This window comes from Myotis brandtii, unplaced genomic scaffold (assembly GCF_000412655.1).
Source record: "Myotis brandtii unplaced genomic scaffold, ASM41265v1 scaffold120, whole genome shotgun sequence".
Lineage (NCBI taxonomy): Eukaryota > Metazoa > Chordata > Mammalia > Chiroptera > Vespertilionidae > Myotis > Myotis brandtii.
The window spans coordinates 6,222,758-6,233,865 of record NW_005354174.1 but is presented as its reverse complement, the minus strand read 5'-3'; the positions used below and the strand labels follow the sequence as shown (position 1 = coordinate 6,233,865).

General features: G+C 49.2%; 1 protein-coding gene across 1 annotated transcript in view; it reads left to right on the top strand.

The window, feature by feature from the left end:
• The window catches only part of PRKCA (protein kinase C, alpha), a 283,500-nt gene that overhangs the window by 214,332 nt on the left and 58,060 nt on the right, over positions 1–11,108 (top strand). The gene's annotated exons all lie outside the window — the stretch shown is intronic.

Here is an 11,108-nt window from a genome sequence, read left to right as displayed (position 1 = left end):
AAGAAAAGCCAGGTACATTTTACCTGTGAGTCATCACCACCAGTCACCCCACAGCTAGGAAACTGATGTGTCTCCTGCTTCGTTTGTAAACTGGGGTGATTGTGCTGGGAACAGCAGGGCCCTCTCCACTCTGTCCTCCCCAAAGCACTTAGATCTCACAGGCCCACCTCGTAAGGCCTCACAGGGGCCAGCATCTCATCCTGTGGCTCGTCTTTGACTTGGGGGCCTACAACACTGGCCGGTTAATCTCCCTCTGCTTGGCACTTCTGCTGGTTCGGTGAGCGCCTTAGCCCCATGGCCTGGTGTTGTGCAAGCACTTTGGTTAGCTCACTGGATTAAAAGTGTCACACCCAAGCCCTGGCCCGTGTGGCTGCGCTGGTTGTGTGTCATCCTGTTCACCAAAAGGTCGCCGATTCGATTCTCGGGCTCAGTCCCCAGCAGGGGGCGTGCAGGAGGCAGATGGTTGATGTTTCTCTCGCACATCGATGTTTCGCTCTCCCTCCCTCTCCCTTCCTCTTTCTCTAAAATCGATTTTAAAAACATATTTAAAAATAATTTTACGTCTGAGATACTCAGTCCCCAGTCTTGTCTTTGCAGAATTCACTGCGTCCCGCACTAGGCTGGGTGCACCTGATCCCCTTGTGCTGGTCTGAGATGGTGACAGGCAGGCCCAGTAAGACAAAGAGCCCGAAGGTAATGAGATGGCCCAGATTTTTTTTTTCTTTTTTTGCTTTTTGCCTGTGGTTGAGGTGATCAGAGGCTTTGCCAGGTAAACATCTCTTAGCCTTGACATCTTAAGTTTAATTACTGTTCATCTTCAGCTTCATAGTCTCAGATTAAAGACTGCGATGGTATAATGAATGGCTAGAAAGGCTGAAAAATGGCTCGTCATTATAACTTTCTCTGTCTCTGCAAGGAATGTATGTTCCAAAGATAAAGACTCATAGTCTCTCATTCACATGAACCCCCAATAGCCCCTGAGAGGTGTGTCCCTCAGAGTATCAGGTCTGAGGGCCTGCAGGCGGGGGGACAGCCCCGGGTGGGACAGCTGGTCCCTCTCCTGCCACTGATGGGGCATGTGGACTGTCACCCGTAACGAGGCATCAGGCATGATGCTCAGCCAGGACATGCCTGCGGGGAAGCCCAGCGAAGGCCCCCAGGACATGGGGGGCCCTCAGGTGAGCTCACAGACCAAGTTCCTGGGGTCCCAGCCTCCGAGGTGTCTGCACTGGACCCCTTGTGTACGGGTGATAGAAGCAGGTCTCCCGGGTTTTGTCTCCTGAGGAGTCAGCCACTTCAAGGGGAAGGAAATAAAGAACCAATTTAAAAAAAAAAAAAAAAGAACCAACAAACATTTTTGTCTCTGTCTGCCACGCTGAGGTGAATGATTGTGATTTTATTAGCAGCGGCCTCAGAGCCGGGTCTGATTCAATTCAATTCCATCTCCCCGCTCTGTTCAGTTCGGCTCCGTCTGTTTCAAGCACAGATGGAGGGGAAGCGACCAGACCGAGGGGTACCACGTTCCACCTCCTGGGCGGCCTAGAAAATGGGGGCAGATCGCTCCTGTCCCGGGTCTCGCCTGGTACCAAAGCAAATGCACAAGCGGACCCCTAACCTCCCCCAGTCCCTGTGGAGCAGGGACTGAGGACGTGGCCTTGGAAATGCGCTCCCGGACTCCCAGCTGTGGCGACAGCTCCCGGTCTCCCGCCTTTCGGTTCTGGGTCTCACCGAGGGAGCTTCCGCCCGCTGTACTGACCTAGACGACCCCCTCAAACTGGGAGACCTGGCATCCTCTGTGCCAAGTCAGCTGACACCATCTGTGTTGATGAAACCTACAGAATTTTGAATTTGATCTCTTCCATGTTCATGGGCTATGACCCATACATTTGTAATATTTATTCCTTTTTGGCCAAAGAAAAAGGCAGGAAGAATGAGATGTACTAAGAATACACCTGCTCAGCCATCCCCATCCCACTATGCATAATCCATGCAAAGACCTGGGCTCGGGGACACAATCATCTCACACTTTGCACCTATTTGTGAACGTCCTGTTTCATTAGTGAGACTCACTGCTTGGTGCTAAGAATGTGTTTTCTGACCCGGTAAATTCAGTGGCCAGTCACGTACCCAAAAACATAAGCCAGCAACACTTCAACCCAAGTCCCATTGGGATAAAACTTATGAAAGAGAACTGAGAGGCAAGAAAGGGCAGCCCGGGGACCCTGGGAACAGATCGTAAATATTTCACCACTTTTTCTTTGACAGTTAGTGGAAAGTAAACATTTCTGCTAATGTTCCCTAAACCTGATGTTCTGAAAGGAAATCGAATCTGGGTGTGAGAGAAATAATAGTTTCTAGGTATTAAGAGACCGGTATGATTCTCCATACACAACATAGAAAGACTTTAAGAAATATTTTTCTTACTAGAGGCCCGGTGCACGAAATTCATGCATGGGTAGGGTCGCTAGGCCTGGCCAGCAATCAGGCCTGATTGGGGCCTTCTGGCTGCCGGCCAGGGCCTTCCTTCCCTGGCTGCTGGCTGGGGCCTTCCTTCATTCTATGCTGCCCCCTGGTGGTCAGCGCACATCACAGCGAGCGATTGAACTCCCGGTCGAACTCCCGAGGCGACAATTTGCATATTAGGCTTATATATATATATATGATTATAAGACTAATAGATACACATATCATATAAAAATCTAAATACGAACCCATGTCACCCCAATAAATTCAATTTAAAAAATCTAAATGCATAAAGTACAAAGAAGAAAATTAAAATCACCCCCACTTCCGCTCTAAGCGAGAACCCCTGTTAGCATACTGGTGGTGTTTCCTGCCAGGCTCTCCACTCTGCATATATCTAGCTTGAAATACTTATTTTTTTGTAGAGTTTATATCTATAAACACAATTTTTGAGGACTCAGTACTTTGTCTTACTGGGCCCACCTGTCACTTCTCAGATTTCCAAAGGAGAAGCCAAGGACCGGCCCTGGGGAAGGGCTGCTCTTGGCACAGTGCGTCCTGAGGGCCCTGAGCCCTTGGATGAAGGACAAGGGGCAGGTCTGGAAGTAAGAACCTCGGGGTCGGTGGGACCTAAACGGATGCCATTGGCTCGGTGGGTGTGATGGCGATGCACGAGGGAATGGACGGGCGCCCACCTGGGTCCACAAAGACCCAGTGACACTGGGTCAGGAGTGCATATGCGGGTTAATTTGAGGAAAGTTCTCCAGTAGCCAAGTAGACAGTGGACAGAGCCCATGGGAACATCGTTTGGTTTCTTCATTTAAAAATGAGCAAAGAGCCCTAACGGGTTTGGTAGCCCTAACCGTTTGGCTCAATGGATAGAGCGCCAGCCCTCGGACTGAAGGGTCCCAGGTTCGATTCCAGTCAAGGGCATGTACCTTGGTTGTGGGCACATCCCCAGTAGGGGGTATGCAGGAGGCAGCTGATCAATGTTTCTCTCCCATCGATGTTTCTAACTCTCTATCCCTCTCCCTTCCTCTTTGTAAAAAATTAATAAAATATATTTTTTAAAAAAAGAAGTTCACACAAAGTATCAAAAATACTATTTTGCAAAACTTTTATGTGGATGGTGTAGAGGAGAACATTGCTGGTGGGTCTATAGTTGATCAATGTTTCTCTCTCATTGATGTTTCTAACTCTATTCCTCTCCCTTCCTCTCTGTAAAAAAATCAATAAAATATATTTTTAAAATTAATAATAAAAAAATAAAAGAAAAAAAACATACACATATTATGTGACCCATGAATGAATATCCTATATAATAAAAGCCTAATATGCAAATTGTCCCCTCCACTGGGAGTTTGACAGGGGGCAGGGCCGGCAGCAGCAGTGGCAGGCAGCCAGGGGAAGGGAGGCGCCCCGACAGGCAGCCAGCAGCCACTAGGGACCCTACCCATGCATGAATTTTGTGCACTGGGCCTCTAGTGTGTATATAAAGGGCAGGGAAATATCATGAAGAATGTGTTTGAAAATGGGTTACTGAGTGAAAGACTGCAAAAGGGGATCTGAGAAAGCTCCATATAAACTTCTGTCGAATGGGAGAATATACCATCTCCATAAAACACGAACAGGAGACCATTTGAGCAAACAGGTTGACCGGAAATGCAAACAGTGATATTTTGTAATATATAATGACAGAGAGAGGTATAAAGAGATTTATCAGGTGAGCAGAACAAAGCAGCCGAGTGGCATTGCCTCTGGGCGGAAAGGGCTATTTCCAAACCTGTTGGAAATGAGAACATTGGGGCACAGGCTTGTTGTAGGAACTGGCACAAAGTGTACTGTGGCCTGACAGACACAAGCAGAGGCCACGGGGTCCAGTGGAGAAGGTGGGGCTCACTCCCCAATGTCGTCGGGTAAGTTGTCTGAGCATTTGCAAGAAAAAAATTAAATTCGATCTTGCCTCACCCTGCACACCAAAACAAATTCCAAATGGATTTAAAAGTTAAACATAGAAAAGAAACAAAATAATAATAGAAAAAAAATCCCAGAAAGGGCAAGGATTTTTCTAAACTTAAAATAAATGGAGGAAACTTTTAAAAAATGTTTGACAGGTTTAACTGTATAAAAACGTAAGTGCCGGTGTTTCTAGAAGCAGTAAATGAAATCTAAGTGCATATGACAAAGAGCCATTATCATTCATTTACCTCTAAAGCGCTCTTCTGAGCCAGTAAGAAAATTCCTTAGCTGACACCCTGTAGGAAACTGGAAGAGCGAGTAAGTCCCAGAAAGACAGGTGGCACATAACCATATAAAACAAGTTAAACCTCAGAGGTCATCAAAGAAGCCAAAATTACAATGTCAGTTTTTACTTTTCTCACCACACCCTCGGTAAGATTTTGGTACACGCTTGAGGGAATAGTTTGCCAATATATGTTAAGCATCTTGAATGATTTTGTGCCCTTTGATCCACTTATGAGAATGTATCCTGAGGGGGAAAAATCAGAAATTCGGGTGAATATTTATTTATGCATGAATGTGATCAGTTGCTGTTTATTTAATGCTTTTATTGATTTTAGAGAGAGAGGAATGGAGAGAAAAAGAGAGAGAGAGAAACAAAATCTATGTGAGAGAGAGACATAGATTGGTTGCCTCCCATTGAACCTGCAACCTGGGCATGTGCCCTGACTGGGAATCCAACCAGTGACCTTTTGGTACATGGGATAACACCCAACCAACTGGCCAGGGCAACTGTGTTATTAATGAAGGTGAAGAATTTTAAGCCAGCTGGATGGCCCCCAACAGGGGTTGATTAAATCAATTATCATATAGCTGGATAAGGGGATGCTAGGCATTTAAATGTTTTCATAGCATGCCTTGTTATGTTATAAAGGCATGCTTTGTACTGAGTCAAATCAAAAATTGTGAGTCACAGTGAGCGCCTTAGCCCCATGGCCTGGTGTTGTGCAAGCACTTTGGTTAGCTCACTGGATTAAAAGTGTCACACCCAAGCCCTGGCCCATATGGCTTGGTGTTGTGCAAGCCTAATATGCAAATTGTCACCGGGTCTTTGTGGACCCAGGTGGGCGCCCGTCCATTCCCTTGTGCATGGCAATCATACCCATCGAGCCAATGGCATCCGTTTAGGTCCCACCAACCCCGAGGTTCTTACTTCCAGACCTGCCCCTTGTCCTTCATCCAAGGGCTCAGGGCCCTCAGGACGCACTGTGCCAAGAGCAGCCCTTCCCCAGGGCCGGTCCTTGGCTTCTCCTTTGGAAATCTGAGAAGTGACAGGTGGGCCCAGTAAGACAAAGTACTGAGTCCTCAAAAATTGTGTTTATAGATATAAACTCTACAAAAAAATAAGTATTTCAAGCTAGATATATGCAGAGTGGAGAGCCTGGCAGGAAACACCACCAGTATGCTAACAGGGGTTCTCGCTTAGAGCGGAAGTGGGGGTGATTTTAATTTTCTTCTTTGTACTTTATGCATTTGGATTTTTTAAATTGAATTTATTGGGGTGACATGGGTTCGTATTTAGATTTTTATATAATATGTGTATCTATTAGTCTTATAATCATATATATATATATAAGCCTAATATGCAAATTGTCGCCTCGGGAGTTCGACCGGGAGTTCAATCGCTCGCTGTGATGTGCGCTGACCACCAGGGGGCAGCATAGAATGAAGGAAGGCCCCAGCCAGCAGCCAGGGAAGGAAGGCCCTGGCCGGCAGCCAGAAGGCCCCAATCAGGCCTGATTGCTGGCCAGGCCTAGCGACCCTACCCATGCATGAATTTCGTGCACCGGGCCTCTAGTAAGAAAAATATTTCTTAAAGTCTTTCTATGTTGTGTATGGAGAATCATACCGGTCTCTTAATACCTAGAAACTATTATTTCTCTCACACCCAGATTCGATTTCCTTTCAGAACATCAGGTTTAGGGAACATTAGCAGAAATGTTTACTTTCCACTAACTGTCAAAGAAAAAGTGGTGAAATATTTACGATCTGTTCCCAGGGTCCCCGGGCTGCCCTTTCTTGCCTCTCAGTTCTCTTTCATAAGTTTTATCCCAATGGGACTTGGGTTGAAGTGTTGCTGGCTTATGTTTTTGGGTACGTGACTGGCCACTGAATTTACCGGGACAGAAAACACATTCTTAGCACCAAGCAGTGAGTCTCACTAATGAAACAGGACGTTCACAAATAGGTGCAAAATGTGAGATGATTGTGTCCCCGAGCCCAGGTCTTTGCATGGATTATGCATAGTGGGATGGGGATGGCTGAGCAAGTGTATTCTTAGTACATCTCATTCTTCCTGCCTTTGTCTCTGGCCAAAAAGGAATAAATATTACAAATGTATGGGTCATAGCCCATGAACATGGAAGAGATCAAATTCAAAATTCTGTAGGTTTCATCAACACAGATGGTGTCAGCTGACTTGGCACAGCAGAACGGGAACAAGTGGATCAAACTGAACAGCACCGCCCGGCCAGTGTGGCTCAGTGGTTGAGCGTCGACCTGTGAACCAGGAGGTCATGGTTTGATTCTAGTCAGGGCACATGCCCGCGTTGCCTGCTCCATCTTCGATGTGGGGTGTGCATGTGCAGCCAATCAATGATTCTCTCTCATCACTGATATTTCTCTCTCTCCCTCTTCCTCCCTTTCTGAAGTCAATAAAAATATTTTTTAAATATTTTTTAAAAAAAACAACAACTGAACAGCACCACGGCCCCAGTTTGTTCACAGAATCACAGGCTGTGGTGACCCCATCAAAAATCATTCATGGTTGATGACGTCTTTGCATTTCATTCTTGAAATTCTGAGAATTTCTCCACAGCGATTTTTTCCCCCAGGAGAAAACTGCCCTTTCTGATACGTTTTTCCTGAAAGCTGGAGCCGTGTTCTCTGTCCTTTCGTCTTTGTGGGCTCAGTGATCCTTTCTCCAGAGCACAGACTGTTGTATAAAGAGCGCCCGACTCCCTCTGGCCTGCCTTGATCCTCCCCGGCACAGGCCGTGAGGTTTCTCCTTGTCCGACAGTCCCTCCACATGGAAGCTTTATGTACTGCAACCAAAGATGAACCCTGTGCAAGCCTTCCTGTCTGCTCTCGCTTTTCAGCCAAACAAGAATCCACGGGGCACTCAGAGGTTCTGCCTCACCCTGGGCTGGCCCCGGAGCCGGGGTGGGAGGGCGGCTGGGGGAGGAGAGGGACACGCCACACCCAGGTGTGGGGTGGGACGCAGCCCCACTGCCAAGCGGCTGTCAATCTGTAGAGGTGACACTCTGGGCTGGGCTGGGCCGGCAGTAGATGGAAGGTCAGAGGAGATGGGTCTTGTAAGGGCCAGCAGCCCTGAGACAGATGGACAGCTGTGCTCCAGGTGCCCGGGGATGGCAGCATGACCCCAAAGGCACAGGACTAGGGTGGCCTGGAGATGGTGAATTTTGCAGCCAGTGACTGAGTGCCTGCCAAGGTGCCGTGCTAGGCAGTGTGGGTTCAAAATAATTACCAACCAAGAGCCTGGCCTCACGGGTGTGGGTGGGGTCTCGGGTTCTATAAATAGTAAATGTGAGAGGTTGGGTGCAGTTAAATATTTAACGTATCTAGCGACCCACCCGTCAGAGCCGACGCCAGCTCCCAAGTCGTGCCACCACGTACCAGGTGACTGTGGACCAGGGAGGGAGCGTCCCTAAAATGCAGATACGATTGTTAATGAAAATAACAGAGAACACGGGCAATTGGCCTCTTGTCCGTATTTGGGAGCCTCAGACACACTGTGTCGCTCGAGCTGGGACTGAAAATCTCTCCGTTCTCATTTGTTTGTGAGAGAAGAAGGCGGCTTTTGCTTCTCCCTGCGGACAGTTTTATTGAATCCTGACCAGCACTCACCTCGCCGAGCAACATGCAGCATTAGTTTTCCCAGACTGAGCTTGGCCGCTAGTGGGCGCCACTAACATGTACCCACCCCGTTGCCCTGGACGGAGCACCTTACTCACCCCTCCCACCCAAGGGCAACTCCCAGCCAGGTCTCCGTCCAGCTGCCAGGACCTCCCCCAGTGCCCAGACCTCCTCGCCTCCCCGGCCACAGGAGGAGTCGCCTGGAGGAAGCTGCTGTCCCTTTGCTCTCAGCCCTTGGAGGGCCAGGCTGTCAGGGCAAACAGCAAAGGTCCTCAAGCCGGGGCCTATGGGTGCCTGCAAACTGTCATAAAGCTGTGATGCTGTGCTCTGGGCTGGCCTCGCCCCCTCTATCAGGGATCTGGGTGGCACCTCAGAGTGTTTCCCAATCATGATATTTGAAGGATTTACACCAGGAATGATACCTTACATTATCAGGACGTTAAATAACCTTTCAACCCAGGCTGGCTTTTCTAGGCTTGACGGCTGATCATTTCAAAACAGGCAACTCTGCCCAAAAGATGGTAAGATGGTTCGTGCTCTGTATTCCTATTTAAGTTCTGGAATCAAGAACCAACTTTCATTCTGAAACTGCGAATTGCACCGCCCAGACAGATTCCTCCAGCGCAGATGTGTCCTCACGGAGGCTGCTGAAATGCTGACAAGAGGGACGAGGGGGGAGCGTGCTCCCACCTGCCTGCCTGCCTGCCTTCCCTGTGGGGCCCAGCCCCTTTGGGAGCACAGTTAGGGCTGCGGCAGCTGAATGAGCAAGGGGCCTGCGTCACTTCTCTACGTCTGCGTTTAGAGACCATCTACCTTCAGAATAGAGCTTTACCAAAAAAAAGTCTCATTCGCAATCGTTTATTTATGATTTTTTTTCTGTCTTAATTCTGTGGGTCAAAGCAGTTTGGTTCTTACAGAAAATAAAAGCCAAGAAATGAGGCGCTGTGTCCATTCTTGGCCCCCCGGGCGCTCATAGACTGAAACACCCCACACCCTTACTGCCTCAGAATTAGCAGCCCCCTGCCCCACCCCAACTACTTTCCCGTTGGGGCGGGGCCACCAATGGGCTATGACTGTTGGTCGGACTTGAGACCATTTCTGAAGATACTGACCTGACATTAAAGAGCATTAAATGACATGGTGAGAAAGTTATTCCCTTTTCAATCATCTTTCAATCTAGAAAAAAGGCTCTCTCTGGGGCTGGAATCTTCTTAACACTCGAAGCCTCGTTTTCCCCCTTTTTTGTAACCAAGAGCAGGTCTCAGGCAGCTGTCTCTGCCGGAAATAAGGAAGGCTGTTGTGTTCTCGTTGTATTTATTTTCCTGGTAACTTTGGATGGATGGCAGACAATCTCGGTTTCCCGTGTACCACCGTGGTCAGTTTTGAGTGATGCATTTTTAACTCTTGAATGTTAAAAAGGGAGTAGATTTTTTTTTAACATGAATAAGGGTCTGAGTCCTCAAATGGTGCCAGTGATGCCAGTCCAGGGACCACGCTTAGAGATACTCAGTTGGGAAGCCAACCAGATGCTCATGCCTGGGCCTCCGCCCAGACCAATTAAATGAGACTCTCGGGTGCGGGAAGGGGGGTCATCACTATTCGCTCGAGCATCCCAGCTGTTTCCGGTGCGCAGTGGAGGTGGAGACCCAGTGCCGGCACCTGTTGGGGAGGGGAGGGCAGCGCCCTTACCCCCTCTGACTGCATGGCCATTGCATTGCCCTTCTTTCTCTCCCCTGCCTCTAGCCCTTTTGATCATCCACTTCCACGCTTGTGTTGCCCACCCGCCCCCCCCCCCTCTGAGCTCCCCTCTTCCAGCTTCCCCACACCTGCTCCTGTCGGGGACACCCGCCAACGCTGCTGCGTGGTTGAACACAGTGCTGGCACCGTGCAGCCGCAACCACGTTAGGAAATTTCCTCTTCACGGGTTTGCTTGCCAGTGCATGCGCTGCCTGTCCCGGGCGTCCCTCCGGCTGTGTGCTGTGCCAGGAACGTGGATTCACACCTGATGATCGTCATTGTCACTGGGCTCTCGCTGTGCGCCTGTCACTGTCCTGAGCGCTTTGTGTGTGGAACCGGCATAATCAGTGAGGGACAGTTTTCCGGGGAAGACCCTGGAGGTGCAGGGAGGCTAACGTCTCGCCCAGAGTTATACGCCCGGGAATGCAGAGCCAGAACCCAAGCGCAGGCCGCCTGCCTGGCCCCGCGTCCTGAGCAGGTGGGACCCCGGGTCGGTCGCTGCCCGTCCCGATTCAGGTGTTCGGCACCCTGTTCTCCCTGCAATTGGAAATGGGGATTTGGCCCCATGTCTACTTCAGTGACATGGGGAACTGATAACCCCTTCAGCTTAAAGGATAACGTCTCCATAGGAAGCCCACAGCTTTCAATGCTGTTGGTATTTTAACTCATCACCATTCAGGAGAGATGGGCCTGAAGTGACTGTGTCACGGCGCGGGCTGATGGCACAGCCGTACCCACAGTCGTTCCAGGAGGAGAAGAGCTGTTGGCAGCCTCGACGGTTCCTATGAGACCGTCTGGAATGCAGCTCAGCGCTCGCTCGGCATGCGGGCTTTTCGTGCTTTTTAACAGCTCTGATTCATCCCAGTGCTTAATTGCAGGGAGGGACCTATGGATCATCCCCAGGCTTTGTCGGGGAGCTTTCTTTTATGCTCCAGTGTTTAACCTTCTGTGATCCTTGGGCTGCTGGTGCTCCTGCATTGCATTAGAAGCCGTCTCAGAGTTTTCCGGGGGGG